Source organism: Cimex lectularius, unplaced genomic scaffold (genome assembly GCF_000648675.2).
Source record: "Cimex lectularius strain Harlan isolate CLEC.00 unplaced genomic scaffold, Clec_2.1 scaffold124, whole genome shotgun sequence".
NCBI lineage: Eukaryota > Metazoa > Arthropoda > Insecta > Hemiptera > Cimicidae > Cimex > Cimex lectularius.
The window spans coordinates 1-17,766 of NW_019392703.1; the positions used below are offsets into that span (position 1 = coordinate 1).

A 17,766-nucleotide genomic window follows, 5' to 3' on the forward strand; every position below is an offset into this window, starting at 1 on the left:
TTGGATTTTGAAGGGGTGGGGAAGGATGTCGGTATAGAAAAGACATTTTTGTATAAGGCGTCGGCTTCTTTGAGGTGCAAAGAGCCGACGAAGGGAAACAATGTGTTGGTAATGGTTCGGCCAGATTATCCTTTCAGGATTATATAGAAAGGGATAAATAGGACAAGGAAAGCTGAATTGTTGGGAAATTAGACTATGTGAAAAATATTTGATCTGTGGAATGTTATGTAATGATATATGTATGTTATCTATATTGAATTGGATTAATGATATTGGCGTAGCTGCGACTGAGTTTACATGTATCTGCTCTGTAATTGATGCTGTGTTTATCTCTTTTGATATAAACCATTTCTAAGAAATTACGTTTTTGTTTGTTTTGTTCTGTATGTAATATTTTTGGATTTTTGAAGTCGAAATTATGTTGTTGTTCAAAATGGTGGGTAGCGAGTGCTGTAGGATTTTGCTTGGGTTTTTTGCAATCATAGATATGTTGCTTTACTCTCTTGCCCAGATATTGGAATGAAAGACCGATGTAAGTTGCCGGACAGTTTAAACAGTTGATTTTGTAGATTACGTCAGATTTATTTGTTATTGGTGTGGGATCTTTAATTTTGGAAAAAAGTTTTGAATTGTTTTATAATTTTTGAAAGCTATTTTGAAGTTATCGGAAAAGAGAAATGTGTTTAATTTGTGTGATAGGTCTTGGATAAATGGTATGGAAATGTCTGCTGGTTTGTTTGTATTCGATAGATTTAATGTAGTATTATTAGTAATAGTGTTGTAATTCTTGATTATTCTGTTAGTTATGTGTTTAGGGTAGAGATTGTTATGGAGGATCTGATTGTATATTTTTATGTTTTTGTGGTGGAAGGATTCATGGCTTAAGGTAATCATTCTGTGAAGTAACCCTTTGGCCGTGTTTATTATTGTATGAAGAGGATGGTGAGATGTAAAGTTGAGGTAGCGATCTGTGTTTCTTGGGTTTTGATACCAATCTGTGATTAATGTGCCATCTGGTTGTTTTATTATCTAAAAATGGTATTTTTTTGTTGTTTTCGATTTCATGTTTAAATTGTAGGCGTGGGTGAAAGCTGTTAAATGTATCTAATGTAGTTGGAATTTGATCTGTGGGAACAACTGTCAATATATCATCTACGTATTTAGTGAGGAAGGGTAATGTGAAAGGAAGTTGTGGTATGACTGTATTTAGTAGATGTGTCATGATTATTTAGCCTAGGTTGCTACCCATGGCTATACCAAATAGTTAGGATTAATTTATAAAGGGGCAGAAACAATTAGTCTTTAAATTATCGATCAAAGCTTGGCATCCGTCCATCCATATAGGTTTGAGTAGGTATATGTCACTCGAAATTTTTGATTTTAATGATAGGTCATTTTGATTGTCGTTGGATAGGTAATGCAGCATTTTAAATATTTTCTTGAGTGTCTGTTTTTTTTTAATCGTGTGCGTTGATTCCAAATTAGTCTTCTGTCAAATGTAAGTGCTAAATAGTTAACTTTGCCAAATTGAGAAACAGGTTCATTGTTCATCATATGGCTAGGACTAGCCTCACGACGAGGTGTAAAGGTGATATGTTGTGACTTTGAGGGGGGATTTGAAGTGACAAAGTTTTTGAATATTGGATTGAAAGAATTGAATTCACTTTCAGCAACTTTCAGAAAATCTAGCTACAGCAGATTATACACAAATTGGTTTATAATTATCAATATTACTTTTATTACTTTATTTTATTATTATTATTGATCTTGATATTTATAATCAACTGTACACAAGTATACTTTATAGTGTGCATTAAGAAAAATGTTGACTTCTTTTCGTGCAATTTCAAATTTAACTACTGCTGTCTTGTCGTTCTTGACATATCATCAGATTAAATATACAGAAAAGTACAAATGCTATGAACGCTATGGTTAGGTTTATGATTTGAGACTTGGTATAAGCATTACCCCGTACTGGAGAATGGCTCAGTGCTGAACATGTAAGATGCTATTTTCATGGTTCTATTGAGGACAGTTTACATAAAAATAAGTCTCAACAACCCGGACACATAAGACACATGTGCAGAGTAACGAAAAGGCGGACGAAGCTGCTGAGACCGTGACCTCTCCGGCCTTAACCACCTCGATCCGGCCCTCTGACGCTAAAAATTCAATAAAAAAACATTATTAAAAGAACATTGTGTCGTCAATGGGCCGGATCGACAGAGAAGCTCTCACGTATCAAGAGCACTGTCTATAGGTGAAACTTGGAGGATCTGGCTCGTACAAGAAAGGTCATCCTTACCCGATTAAGGATAGGCCATGTAAGGTTGACACACGGACACTCATCTTTGGGCCAAGCCCACGAAAGGTTGCTCGATCTGTCCCACCTAATTGTTAGGGTGCCATTCCTCGCCTCCATATATAAAGCCACCCAATTTGACGGCAGTAAGTATCTGGGTTCCCTGTTCCGATTCTTAGAGAAAACAAGGTTTTTCGAATATAGTTTTGTGTCCCTAGCAATGTATTTATTATTCACTGTCATCGAATGGATTGGTTCACGTCAATGAATGACAGAAAGTAAATTTCAAAAATTGCAAATGCAAATGGATGGCAAATTTCTGAAGACACCCATAAAGATTTTCTTTCGTGCCTTTTTTATTTACAGGTCTGTCAATAATTTGTTCCAGATTATAAAAGAAAAAACAGAAAAGAAAGGAGAGAGANAAAATGGCAAAAAAGGAGGGAAAATTCAAAAAGGTGGGAAGTTAGTGCTCGAGGGGAGTCACGATAGCTCAAGTGGTAGAGTAGCGGCGTATCAAGCCGAAGGTCGTGGGTTCGAATCCCGCTCGTGACACTGACTTTTTTATCTCAACTTAAAACCTTAATTAATTGAAAATTAAAATATACATTAATTTGTATTTTTTTAATGAAAAAGACACCCGTTAGGAATTAGCCGATTAACTGAATGTTAAGAATATTTTTTAAATGAGTTACAACAAATCATAAACGAGCTTATAACTTTGGAAACTAAATTAGTTTAGGTAGTTTTAAAAATTGTGGAATTTTGCAAATATTTGGATGTTTAATAATTGAATTATCGTGTTGCAATATCGCAGCCGGCTACTCACGAAAACTAGACATCAAAAATCCAATTCTATGAAAAAACAAATTCACGAAACGATTAATGTTAGTATTTGATATAAAAATCCCATTTTTAAAGCTCCATTTTTGCAATTTTAATAAGCGTTTTAACATTGCTGATTAAAAAAATTTAAATTATCCGATTTGAAAGTGATAGTTTAGACAAAATAAGTGCTAAGAATTAGAAAACATCATATAATATGCATGTACTTATGTAGTTAGTAACTAGTTACACTGAGAGAGAGAGAGAGAAAGAAAGAGAGAGAGAGAAAGAGAGAGAGAGAGAGAGAGAGAGAGTGAGAGTGATGGAGTTAGAGAGCTAAGTATGTGGCTGATTTCCTACAAAAACACACGTTTTTTATTATTAAATGTCCTTTTTTAATTCAATGTAATTCAGCTACAAAGCTACCATCCCTCTTGTATAATAAATGTGGTACCAGAAGAAAAGCGGACGGATGGACGGTGTGGGTTGAAGATTTGATTTGGAGCGGAGCCCGGCCACTGTGTCGAGGGAAAGCTGGTCAAGGGCGCCACCCCGCCGCCGCCCATCTTCAATATCGCACATCTCTTCATTACCCTTCCACCCCAACACTATTTGTATAGTACCGACATCCTTTCTTCCTTAAAGAAACTGGTAATTAATGAACTCAAAACAAAAAGATTTTCGATAAATTCAACTTAAAACTGCCACTAAGAGGATGATAAAAAGTATATATATAGCTTCGAACAAGTTCGTTCAGCCAACTCGATATTTTGCTGGAGATACCGAAGCGGAATTCACACCAATCCTAGAAACTTTTTTTTTTAATTTGGATTAAGGATTTGGAAAGAGTAAAACAAGAAAAAATTAACATTTTGACATCTGCCATAAATCCGTATAAATGAATGCTTCAAAAGCATAAATGCTTTCTAAATAAAACCTACATAAATTGTCAAGTAAAATGTATTGATTATTATTGAGAAATCGTGAGATGCGGTCTGGTGTGACGTAGGTTTCCGAAAAACATTTTCTTAATCGTGCCAACGTTTCGATCTTTATTGAGATCATCTTCAGGGCCTTGTGTTCTCTGCAAAAAAGTTCTCTGGTTGATAGCCGATGCGAAACGTCTTCTCATTGTTGGCGATGTTCTTCAGAGTACTTTTTGCTTCGTGTCCATATGTAGTTGAAATTTGTTCATAGAATCCCATGTTCTTCGTTCTTCTCGTGTAGAAATGTGTGGTGATTAGTGACCGTTAATCGATAATTACTCAGAAATCGTGAGATGCGATCTGGTGTGATGTAGGTTTCAGAAAAATATGTATTGAATATCACACAAAGTTTTAGTTTGTAAAAAAATTGTTGTAAAATAATATAACAATAAAACTTCCAAGTAAGTAATTTTTCAGTGTCACATAAACCACTTAAGGCGAAATTTTTCTTACTCAAACTTATTCAAATATTCGACATACTGGTAATATACTGTTAAAAGATGGATGACGTTGTATAGATTTGTATATGTGGTAATCAGGTATTAGGTCACAGAAACATTGAAACTCGCAACATCATCTTCAGGGTTGAGTAGTTTACAATTTCTTTATCAGGTACATATGTAGATGTTTAATAATAAGGATTTATAAACATTTGCATAAGTACCTGATAAAGAACTTGTAAACTAACTCAGACCTGAAGGTGTTTTCAAAGAAAGCATGGCATGAAGTGGGGAATATCATTATTTCTGTGCCCTAATACCTGATTATCACAGATACAATTCGAAATATTGAAATAACCACTACCTCAGGGCTTATTTATTTTTAATATTATTACTATTTTACATACACGTAAAACTTTATATAGATGTGCTCAAATAAGTACATATACACCATGGAAAAAAACTGTTGTCTGTAAAAAAACAAAAAAGAAAGACACCTAGATAGGAAAGGAAATGAAAGAGGAAGATATCTATATATATATATATAGGTTAGGTTTGCCGATATATCTATTTTTATCAAGAAGAGAGAGAGAGAGAGAGAGAGAGAGAGAGAGAGAGTGAGAATAAAAAATATCGTAAATAAATATATATAAAAATATGTTTACATCGCAAACGATCTCTGTTGCATTTAAGCAAATGTGAAAGAAATAGATAGATTGAGAGACAGAGAAAGAGAGTGAGAGAGAGAAAGATGAAAACACAAAAAATGTAGATAGGAAAAAATTGAGACAGAAGGGGAAAGTGAGAGGAGGAGAAAGAGAAGGAGGGGAAGTGGTAGGTTGATAGAGACAAAAAAGGAAGAGAGAGAGAAATAATAAAAATTGTATTATTTTATTTCTTGGAAATTCGGATCGCTGACACTTCCAACAAATTTTGAAATTAATACATGTCAATAGCACATAAATCAAATTATAAAGTAAATCTATTTTGTACAATAAAGTAATAGATTAAATTATTAGATATGAATAAATGAACTTGTATTTTCCAATGCCTGCTTAATCGAAAATAAATACCCAGTTATTATTCTAGTTGGTTGTATTCTTTAGTATGTGTGTAAATTCATAATAGTTTTTCTTTGCAAACCTGCCTACGTGGCTTAAAAATAAAATAGAACATAATAGTTTCGGCATATATACAAGATATATGAGTTATCAACAATTTAGAAAAAGTTATACATACCAATACAACAAATATAATATTTTAAATGCCTAAATAATAAAATCTGTGTGTTACTTTAAACATCAATTATAACTTGTAATTACAATATCGTAAACGATTTACATGTTAACACGAATTAATAACTTAATTAATCGATTCTTTGAGCTTTCTAAGGAAAAAATAAATAGTTCGATTTAAAATTCAGTCCAATTAGGCTCTTCTTCAAATTGCAATAACAATAATATTTTCATAGACAATAAATTCATTAAAGTAAAACAAGACTGATTATATCAAAAAATAAATACTAACTTTTTGGCAATGACAAAATCTAAGAATATTATTATAAAATAATATAAATTTGATTTAATTACGCTTTTAATTTTAATTGAAAAAAAGCTTGCGCATTCTAAGAAAATAGTCTTGCTTACACATTACACATTTTGTATAAATAATAATTTAATATAAAAATATAAAATACAAAATTTTACGGTTATTCGGAGATCGTGAGATGCGGTTTGGTGTGGCGTAGGTTTTAGAAAAACATTTTCTTTATCGTGCCAACGTTTCGATCTTTATTGAGATCATCTTCAGGGATTCTTGTGTGCCGTGTTGAGAGTGTCCGCTCAAATTTTCTAGCATTGTATGAATTAATTTTTTTTAATCTAAAATTTTCTAGCATTGTATAAATTCATTAATTTTTTTCACATCCTACATTATTTGTAAAATTTAAACAATGTTTATACATCCCAGGGCCCTGAGGATGATAAAGAATAATATAATAAATGATTAAAGATCAAAACGTTGGCACGATAAAGAAAATGTTTTTCTAAAATCTACCACACCAGACTGCATCTCACGATCTCGGAATAATCATTTACTAACGGTCACTGAACACCACACACAAAATTTTACGTTAAAATAAATTTTTTGTCACTTAATTTAATTATTATTATTACTTTCTACGAGGGAGGAGTTGCAATAGCTGAGTACATATCAACCCACGGGTTTTTAATGTTTGAAGTACTCTGGGTTGAAATTCAGAGAATAAAATCTATTTCAGCTCTGTCGTAGAGGATCGGTCAGTGTATTTGAAGGATTAATTCGTGGTTTTATTTAGACTGCCATTCAATCCTGTGATTATCAGCCCATTTGCTTTTTATTTTTGTAAAGAACATATTTGTCTTAAATGCTTTAATGAAAAAAGTGTGTATTCTTGAGTTTATTCGTCTAGTGTTGATTGTACTGTGTTTGTATCTTTCTAAAGTTTTTCATTTTCACAACCATTTTGTCAGTTTTATCGTACATTTCTACCTTGTCTGTTCTATTAAGTAGTTATAATTTTTATTTACATTAATTTATAGCAAAAATTATAATTATGTAATTTTTGTATGGATCTTTTTTAAAGAAACCCGCTTTTAAAAAGTACAACTTAGGCTAAACCCGCACGACCGGAAGGTATTGATGGTTTTGTCATATGTGCTTACTATTTTTTACAGGGTTTAACACTGTTTTGCTAATAGCAAAGTTCACAATTAAAAAAAATGCTTTGTTTTATTGAGTAAATATATTTTTTTAATGTTTTTGTTAAATTGTAAGAACAGTAGCCTAATTAAAGGTGTTGTATGATGTTATACTTTTCCTCGTCACAGTTTGTTAAAAGGTCAAAAGATTATTTTAGCCAGGAATTTGTGAACAAACAAGTACCTAGTTGATTCCCATGCTCAACACATGGGTATGTTTCAGCCGGTTGTAATTTCCATTGTTAAAAACCAGGAAGGGGTTGTTGAAGGTGAAGCACGTGGGGGTAATTGGGTTTGGGTGTCCCAGGCCCGCCAACTCCTGAGTCGGTTTTCCCCGCGACTTCTGCCCCCTATGTTGGCCACCCTGGGCCGCCGGACTCGAGCTCAGAGAGTGGCGAGAGGCGCGTGAGAGCTGTGTGTGTGTGAGAACTCGATGAGTGAGTGTGAAACCAAAGACATGTGCACCACGACATGGATACACAAATAATCATGATCTGCACCGCTATAGCTAAGGTAAATTTGGTTTAGAACTTTAACACAGATATAAAGGAATTTAAAAAATCCTGGATTATCCGTAGTAGTGACCATGAACAGGATATAAATTTGGTTTTTATAAAGCTTTTATGGCTGCAATGTACCGTAATCCTGTAAAAATAGGGACTTTCTTATCAGAACCACTCGTTAAAACATATAAAACCTAATATTTTGTTTAGCTTTTAAACTCTCTCTTGGGATAAAATCCAAATTTTGCATTTGTTCGATAAAACCCGTCAAATATATTTTCCAACAAAAAATTTATTTAGTCAAAAAAATCTTAAAAATTTACCCTTTTTAAAAATTTTGACTTGAGGTAACATATTAAAGAACCAAAGTATATAATAAACATGAGATTATTCATAATAGAATTTTCCAGTGCTGTTCTAACGGTCATTTATCTATTCATTTCTGGGAACAGGGTTGAATTCGTAAAAGTAGACTTCTTCGAAATGCGCATGTCGAGACTTTGCAGATGTGCCCTGGGAAAGAGAAGCGCCCTCCTCCCCCCCTTCAAACGCACGGGGTTGCCCGCATTTATATCATTTCTTGGGCTAACTCAATACTAAATAAGCCTATTAATAAACAATGGGGGGGTGAGAGAGAAAAAAAACACACATTTTTCAACGCGGGATTTTAATTTGCCTATGTAGAATGCGGGCCAATAACTGCAATCCTCACAACCCCATTTTATCTGGAGATATGTGTTCCTTTTATTTATTTTAAAATAAGCCTAGCAATTGCAAAATTTATGTTTGCAGATGACATATATGTTGATGACAAAACCCTTATAGAAACTTGATCGAGATTAAATCTTGTCATCATAAAAAAAAATTAAAAAACTAACATTATATCTTATAGTACCTAAAAACAAATATTCCTCAATATTGAAAAAATTGATGAAATATTTTGTTATACAAGTAAATTAGTTTTTAATTATAACTTTCAATGTGCACACTTAAAAATTTTCACTAAAAATTTACACTTTAAAATTTTATTTAGTAAATCCAATTATTATTTAAGGTTTAAGGTATATATTGTTTATTTTTATGAGCTAAGATAATTCAGATTAATACACTGAACATCATAATTATTTAAGAAATCTTGTGTTTTTAACAGCACAAAAAAAAATTTATAAGGCTACTTAAACGTAAAAACATAAATAAAAATCGATAATTTTAAGATAATTACTAATATTTTCTAAAAAAAACCTTGTTCAAAAAATTCAATTCAATTCAAAAACAAACTTTACCCCCTATTAATCCCTATTATTTTTAGTTTTTTTAAAATGTTATTATAATAAAGGTTTAGTTGTTAGGTAATTTACGAAGTTTTTTTTTTAATTTATTTTCTCATATACTGTATTTTACAAACGTTGTTGAATAAACTAACTGGTAAGCTGCTTCTTATCGCTGATATAAATCAATAAGTCAGACTGAATCTACTGCAAATCTTATATGTTTAACAGTAAAAAAATTTATATTGTCCACTTCAAGCACGAAAAAAAAAATTATTTTAAAGTAATAACATAAAAGCTTTCAAAAACCTCGCTAATTTTTTTAACTTAATTTCAAAAAATAGATTAATCTAATGAACAGCGGATTTCCTCTTATTTTTTTTTTCTACATTTTCTTATGGTAAAAGTCTACTTCTCAGGTAATCTACTATTTTTTTTTAATTTATTTACCTTCTAATATATTATACGAACGTTGTTGAATTAAAATTGTGTTAAGCTGCAACTAATCACCAATATCGACCGATAATTTTGATTGATTATACAGCAAATCTTATATATTTAAGAGTACAAAAAAAAGTTTATAAGTCTACTTAAAACCTGAAGACAAATGAAAATCGATAATTTTAAAATAATTAAAATTCTCACAAACCTTGCTCAAAAAATTAAATTTAAAAAATTAACTCATCTAATGGGGAGTGGTTTTTTCTTGCAGATTCCTGTTATTTTTAGTGTTTTTTTAAATTTTCTAATGGTTAAGGTTTAACTATCAGGTAAACTACTAAGTTTGTTTCATTTATTTATCTTCTCATTTATTACACAAACGTCATTGAGTAAACCATGTGTTTTAATAAGTTAATAAGTTGTTAAGTTTTAAATAAGTTGAATATCTTATATTTTTAGCAGCATAATAATAAAATATAAAATAAATAAAAAATTTATAAGTTAACTTAATACGTGAAAAAAATAAATAAAAATGCATTATCGAAATTATTTTTTAAATTTATCAATTGTCGCCAAAATTATTTTTGCTCTTCATTTATTTATATCTACAACATTACATGTATTCTACACGGCCAGCAGATTGGATTTAATTTTGAGACGTGATATAAATAGGCGTTATATAGGAAGCTACTCATTGGGAGCCGCTCTGGACTAATTATTTATTATGAAAGGTCGCGGATCCATATTCTTCTCAAAATTTGTTTTAAATTTTAAATTCAATTCTTAATTTTGGATATAGTAAAGATAACGAGGGGAAGAAACTGTGTTTTTTTTCCTTTTACTTACTAACACGAGGAAGTTTATTTGTATACGTGTTTCATTAATTGCATTACGTGTACATTTCAAGTGGATTTATTAATTCGAAAAATACGTTTATTTATTACTAATGGGAAAATGTTGTCAATTCTAATCACAAAAGCACAAGACAAAGTTGTCCATTATTTACAAGTAAATATCGCTAATTTGAAAGTTATAAATAAAATCCACTCAAAATCCGTGCAAACGAAAATTAAATCAAATTTTAAAATAAAATGAACTCAACAAACTACAATCGCTAGAAGAATTCATGTTGGATTCAGCTGAAAGGTTGGTGCTCAAAGGGAAGTCCATGATTATGATGTGATCCGAGGCGCCTGGAACTCACAGCTGCTAAGATGCCAAAGCCTCGTTCAGGACTGATGATGATACTGAGAAACAAATTCTGCATAGGGGCGGATGTGGGGATGTCTATTTCTCCATGTTGTAAGATGTACGTGTGTCAGGCAGCAAAAAAGATTAAATTAAATAATTGGCCTTAGAGATTTTTTAGTCAACGAGTTACATAAAATGATTTTATTGTAATGTCTGAATAGTGGCTTTCTAAAGTAACTATTCTTCTAAACTTCTAAACTAAAGCTAGATGTGAAATAAAATGTAAATAGTATTGTATGTATATAGTACAACACGACACGCAAGAATGGCACAATTACACAGAAGACAAACACTTTGAGCCCTGAAGATGATCACAATAAAGATCGAAACGTTGGCACGATAAAGAAAATGTTTTTCTGAAACCTACGTCACACCAGACCGCATCTCACGATTTCTGAATAATTAATGTAAATAGTATTAAACCATATGAAACGGCAAATAAAAGAGAAACATATCATTTTTATGCATGGTAATCTTTAATCTAAAAGAAATTTGAAAAACCGAACGACAAGCAGCGTCCAATATTTAATAATAATTGTTTTTGGTGATAACAAATAAAATCTTTATTGATACATCAAAGCTACAATTATACAATAATAGATAAAACTATATAACAATATTGTCAACAACAAGGATTATTCTTTGGGATAAGCTAATCTCCAACCGCAGGCTCGGCGTGCGAGCTGAGAGAAAAAAGGACGAGGAAGAACCTCTTTTAAGTTTTTGAAGGCACCTGTTTTTTTTTGTTTTTTTGTAAATGGCAAGAAGTGTGTATGTCACAGATCGCTTAGTTTTATTTTATTTTCTTAATCTTAATACATTTATTTTTGGAAGGTTATTGTTGTAATTTATTTGGTTCAGGTCCGGATTTTTTTTTTCAATTAATTTGTCTAAGTTTGAGGCACGGATATTTTTTTTATTTTTTTATTGCTTGAAACGAGTTGCTTCGTGTGAAGGGGATCCACGCAAAGATCGCAATAAGTAAAATCTACAATTAATAAAACATTAACAAATTCTTCTGGATTTTTATTTTCAGAGTTATAAAGCCTAAAGAAATATAGAGCAAATTTGTGAGAATTTATTATTGAATTTTTTTTTGTCTTAATAACACTCACAACACGACACACATCGTGACAGATCTACACAGAAAATACACTTTGAGGAAGGATAAATACTTTGAATAAACCAAAAAAATCTATACTGCGTACATCATTGTATAAATTCATTTTACATCTTTCATGTATTTGTATAATCTAAACAAAAACAGGCCCTGAAGATGATCTAAATAAAGATCGAAACGTACATCGCATAAGTCGAGCATCTCACGATCTCCAATTAATAATTAACACTTTTGAAATTTGATGAAATTGCGATCTTTGGATGCATATGAGCCGAAATAAAATTTCAGCCTTTTCACGAGGCCGTTAATCTTTGATCGCACTCCTTGGAAAAGAGAAGTGCAGCCGAATTTGAATTCACACGCGTGATTGATAAAGTTGCCTGATGAATAGAACAAAGACAAAACTGGACAACACAACGGGATGATTGCAGGCGATAGTTTTTCTTTTCTACGAGCGGTCGATTGATTGCTCGTGATGGATTCAGAGTTTTCAGTATTTAGCCGAAGGTCGTCGGTTCGAATCCCGCTCGTGGCACTAACTTTTTTCATTTCAACTAAAACCTTACATAAAAAGATTAATTAATTGACAGAAGTAATTTGGGCAATAGACCACTAAATATAATGGATTTAATAATGAAATAGTTTGTCAGACCAACTCAGCGAGGATAGGCGGACCAAAATGTTTCATAACGATGATGGTCAACATTTCTGAATTTACAGTTAAACCTCCATCATGAAATTTATAATTCACCAATTTCGTGGTCCGCTTGACCAATTAATACATTACAATTAATTTAGGTTTTTAGTTGAGATGAAAAAAAGTTAATGGCACGAGAGGGATTCGAACCCACGACCTTCGGCTATTTACGCCGCTGCTCTACCACCTGAGCTATCGTGACCTCGATCTACTCGGACATCAACTCTCATTGAAAAATGGCAAAAGGAGGGAAAACTCATAAGGTGGGGTTGAGATGAGGAGTTGATGTCCGAGTGGATCGAGGTCACGATAGCTCAGGTGGTAGAGCAGCGGCGTATCTAGCCGAAGGTCGTGGGTTCGAATCCCTCTCGTGCCATTAACTTTTTTTCATCTCAACTAAAAACCTTAATTAATTGTAAGAAATTTATAATAATTTTCTGTTTATTTTATCGTTGTATTGGCCGCACATGGTCCACGATTTAAATACAATTGTTCTTATATTAAATTGTGAGATTTCCTCCTGTGGTCTGCGGGCTGATAATCCTACAGTTTGATAGTTACCTACATCTTGGTCTGCCTATCTTCACTGATTTTTCCCAATTAAATTTTCTTAAATCTTTATTATTTAAGTGATTTCTTGTTAATAACCTAGCTTAATTGCTGTTCCTTATGAAAAAGTTTAAACTGTCTAATCATAAGATATTTCTTAATCATAGTCGTTGTTTTTGGAATCGGAATTAATGTGTACAGGAACGTTTTTATCTCTAAAATAATGATATTGTAAACTGAATACAGTTTTTACAGCCTTAAACGTAATCTATACTGATTTATTTAAAGTATTGAGGTAGGTATTGAATTAATATTAAAATAATTAAGCAAGCAGTTTGTATAATGTGAATGAACGCCAAAAAGAATATTCGTTTCATCTCCATTCAATCAAATATGGTTACCCCTTACAACTTTTTAAAAGTCTTGTCTGTTTTATTACTAACATTTCTTCATCACGTTGTTAAATAAATTTTCATTTCTCGGTGTAAAAATGTCTTTACGTATGTCTTTACAGCGGTCGTGTTTGCTCTCGGGCCACCTTAGATTGATGGCTATTTGACGTGGATAATTGAACAGGGACAACACCCAAAGCAGGTTTATCGATCAGTAAATATAAGCTGTAGACTTTCAGCCCCCCGACTGCGAGTAGGCCACATTCGATGCGGAAACAAAACAAACACAAGAAGGAAACAAATATTAGCAATAGTTTTCCCAAAATAAAACGAGCAAATAAAAAAAATAAAAATAAAAGTGGCTCTTCTTTCACAATTTTTAGACAAAACGTTAACACAATACTATAGTGTACTTAATATTTAACTATTTATTAAACAACTTATTTTAACGTTTTAAACTTAATGATTACTCTATGAAAGTGTATAATATTTTTAAAACTTAAACTAAGCTTTTTTGATTTTTTTGTCTATCAATGACGTAATTTTTTACTTCAAGTCTTCAAAATCTTTCCACCTTGCAGATATCAAAAATTATAAATAGTCAAATAAACTTGGTAAGATCCCTTAAATATTCTTTTGCGCCTCATATTGAATCAGTTATTTGTAGGTCTAACAAAAATTTGGGTTTTCTCATGAGAAACATTAAGAACTTTAGGAACACTTCTGCCACCAAGTACCTATACTTTGGTCTTGTGAGAAGCATAGCTGAATATTGTTCCTTGATTTGGTATCCTTGTGCTTGTAAGTGTAGCCTGGTATCGAACGTGTCCAAAGATGGTTCTTGAAATTCCTGGTATTTAAAAAGGGTCTCCAATGGGTCGAGTTCGACTCGGGAGGTTAAACATATGTGGTCTCTTTTCATTAGAAGATCGATCCATTCTGTTGGGTCCATGTTTTTTTTAATGGAAGTTACTGAATGGTCTGTACCATTGCCCACAGAGTTACTTGAAAGTATTAACTTCTCTGTTCTTTGCGTGCTCAGATATATGAACTACAATTTTATCCGAATTTTCAGCGAACTGTGTATGCAAAAGTTTGGAACTGTCACTCACCAACACAAAGATTTTATTGAAATTTGCAGTAAGTGTAATACAGACAACTTTGGGTCGTTATTTTTTTATAACATATTTTTAAATATTTTGAATATAAATAACGTTACATTAGTACTACACATATTATGAATTGGACTTAACTAGTTGGATAGTTTTTTGATCACCAGTTCTGTATCGTCATTAATAATGAAAAATAAAGCTTATTACAATAAAATATAGTCTTCAAGAAAGCAATTATTGCTATGTTAATTGGTATTTACAATTTACATCACAAGTAGTAACAATAAAAATAAATATTAATAAGAAAATAATTAGTCATAATAAAAATAAACATCAATAAATATTAATTTTCTTCTTTTTTAATTCATAGATTTTGGGTAATTTTCTCTGAATCAAAACATGTGTACAATCATTTCTTTTTCGAATTCGACTCCTCTCCATCTCTCTGCACATTTTTTTTTATAACAATACAATTTTAATAATTAAAACTATTGCATAATACTCCAGTACTTTCACACCAGTTAAAAATTCAAGGTTCCAGGAAAGTTTGGCTGATCTTAACACTATACAGGTACTCGTTTTTCTTACGTTTATTTGATGTTTCATGGATTAAATAAGGATTTCAAAAATCTTTTCTTCCACGACGACTTACATAGATCTATCGTGGAATCCTAATTAATGAGAATCATACCTTGGAATATTCATTTTTTCCTGTAATACTTTCCTCGCTTCTTCTTTGCACACCTCTTTTAGTGTGAGAATCGCCTTCCAAAATAGTTAATGCTTACGGGATGCTAATGCTTCGCATTCACAAAGGATATGTATCGATGTTTATACATCCTCGTGATAGAGTTGGCATGTTTCTGTCTGTACTCTGCCAATCTTCTTTAGGCAGTAGTTAAGAGAGCAGAGGCTAGTATAAAGGCCTATAATTTTCTTCAAATGTTGTCTTCTGAAAGAGAAGGATGAAGAAGAGTTTATTCGCCTTCCTTTTTGAAAGATTTATACATCTCTTAGCTGTCTCATAAATGGTCATTTTGTCCAGTGCTTGAGTTTGTATTTCTCCAATCAATTTATGTAGATAATAAAAAATAAGCATATCCTGATTATAAAGCGTAAGATTAAAACGCATAGTAATTCCTTTTTAGGTAAAAGAGCAAAATTGTTTCCGAATTTACCGACTGAAATCTGAATATGACTAGATAGATATATAGATAGCTAGAGAGAGAGAGAGAGAGAGAGAGAGAGAGAGAGAGAGAGAGAGAGAGAACGGAAGATAGATATAGATATAGATAGATAGTTAGATAGAGAGAGAGAGTGAGAGAGAGAGGGGGGAGAGAGTTGTGAAGTAGAGATAGAGAGAAAGAAAGAGAAAGAGTTTGAAGAGTTGTGAGATATTGAGAGATAGAGATAGATAGATAGATAGATAAATAGATAGATAGATAGATAGATAGAGAGAGAGAGAGAGAGAGAGAGAGAGAGAGAGAGAGAGAGAGAGAGGGAGAGAGAGAAAGAGAGAGGGAGAGAAAGGTAGAGAGAGATAGGTAGATAGATATATAGTGTTTTCGAATTTACCGACTGAAATTTGAATATGACTAGATAGATACATAGATAGATAGATAGATACATAGATAGATAGATAGATAGAGCGTGAGAGAGAGAGAGAGAGAGAGAGAGAGAGAGAGGGAGGGAGGGAGAAAACTAGAGAGGAAGAAAGGTAGAGAGAAGTAGGTAGATTAGATATATAGGTAGGTAGATAAAGAGAGAGTGAGAGAGAGCGAGTGAGGGAGGGAGAAAGGGGTTCCTTTTAATAGATTTATAAATCTCTTAGCAGGCTAATAAATAGTGCGTTTTTCATTCTCCAGCCATATTTCCAGTTCTAATTTAAGCACACACTCTTGTTACCTTTGTAGTTTTGGTCCCATGTGCGGAAAAGTCTGCCTCTTTTTTGGCTAGTTGACAAGCCTGTTTATTTCCTTCTATATTCATGTCCCGGAACCACATTAGTGTAATCTTCTTTTGTTTTACTAGAGCCATTGGACCATTTTTCCCTCCCAGACAAGTTTAGAGTTGAAAGCATACGCATTTAGTGCGTTTATATGTGCCTGACCGTCTTTGAAAATGTAAATATGAGTACTTTCCCATTTTTTTATATTGACTCTTATGCAAAGAGTTGTATTTCGTTGACTTCAGCTTTGAAAATAGTAGGGATTCGTCCAAGGGACTTGGCTAGAGTATATTTCGGCCTCTATACCGCTACACATACTTTCTATCTTTAATCTAACTGTGTAGCACTCTATCTGTCTATTTGCTTTACTTACAATTACGTTTATTATTTAACTTTTTTAAATATTTGGTACATATTTGTTTTTATCTCTTTGCATATTAATTCCATGTTGACATATTTATTGCATATCACTGGTAGAATGTTTTTCATTATATTTTTTATGTATGAATAAAAAATGTTTTATACAGTTTTAAGAGACCTTTAGTTAAACCTTCTATGTATAACGTACCTTTACATTGTTTTTTACTTTAACTAGGGTATTTCAACTACGGGGTTATATGAACCTTCGGGGTACCGGTGTTTTTTAAATAAAATTGTAATTTGATCCTTACAATTACGTATTATCTTGATCTGTCTATAGATGCTATTTCGCCATCTTTAGTGGTAGCTTTCTGTGCGGGACTAAATTAAACAAAATGGCCTCTTGTTTTTAAGACTCAAACGAAATCTCTGTCCTCGCTGGCACAGTCCACAAAATTAATTTCTCCCAATTTCAAAACCAATTCATATCCGATGCTTAGTCGGGGGTATCGTTCCAAACGGACAAGGTCTTGCTCGATGTCGCTGCTTAATTTTTTCGGATGTGTAACAAAATGAATCCAGCTTTCCCACACTACTGTCGAGTTTTGCCAGAGAAGTCGTCTATAAAGAGAATTTTCTTTTGGTGGGATACCGTCAGCTATCTCGTTATTAAAAATAGCGTCACAGGCATCACCTAACCTTTATGGATACCGTTCTTTTGAACCTGACCCTTGGATAGCACGGACTAATATAGTCTGACAGATAAAATCCGCATTTCTCCAGAAAGGCCTACAGGAATCGTGATGACCTCTGAAGCCGATACTTCGACATTTC

The 17,766-nt window shown here is 32.5% G+C and overlaps 1 non-coding gene across 1 annotated transcript; it reads right to left on the bottom strand.

Moving 5' to 3' along the window:
* Positions 1–12,700: 12,700 nt before the first annotated feature.
* On the bottom strand, positions 12,701–12,773 carry Trnaf-aaa. Its single transcript has one exon. It is a non-coding gene; the product is annotated as a tRNA-Phe (tRNA).
* Between the last annotated feature and the right edge of the window lie 4,993 nt (positions 12,774–17,766).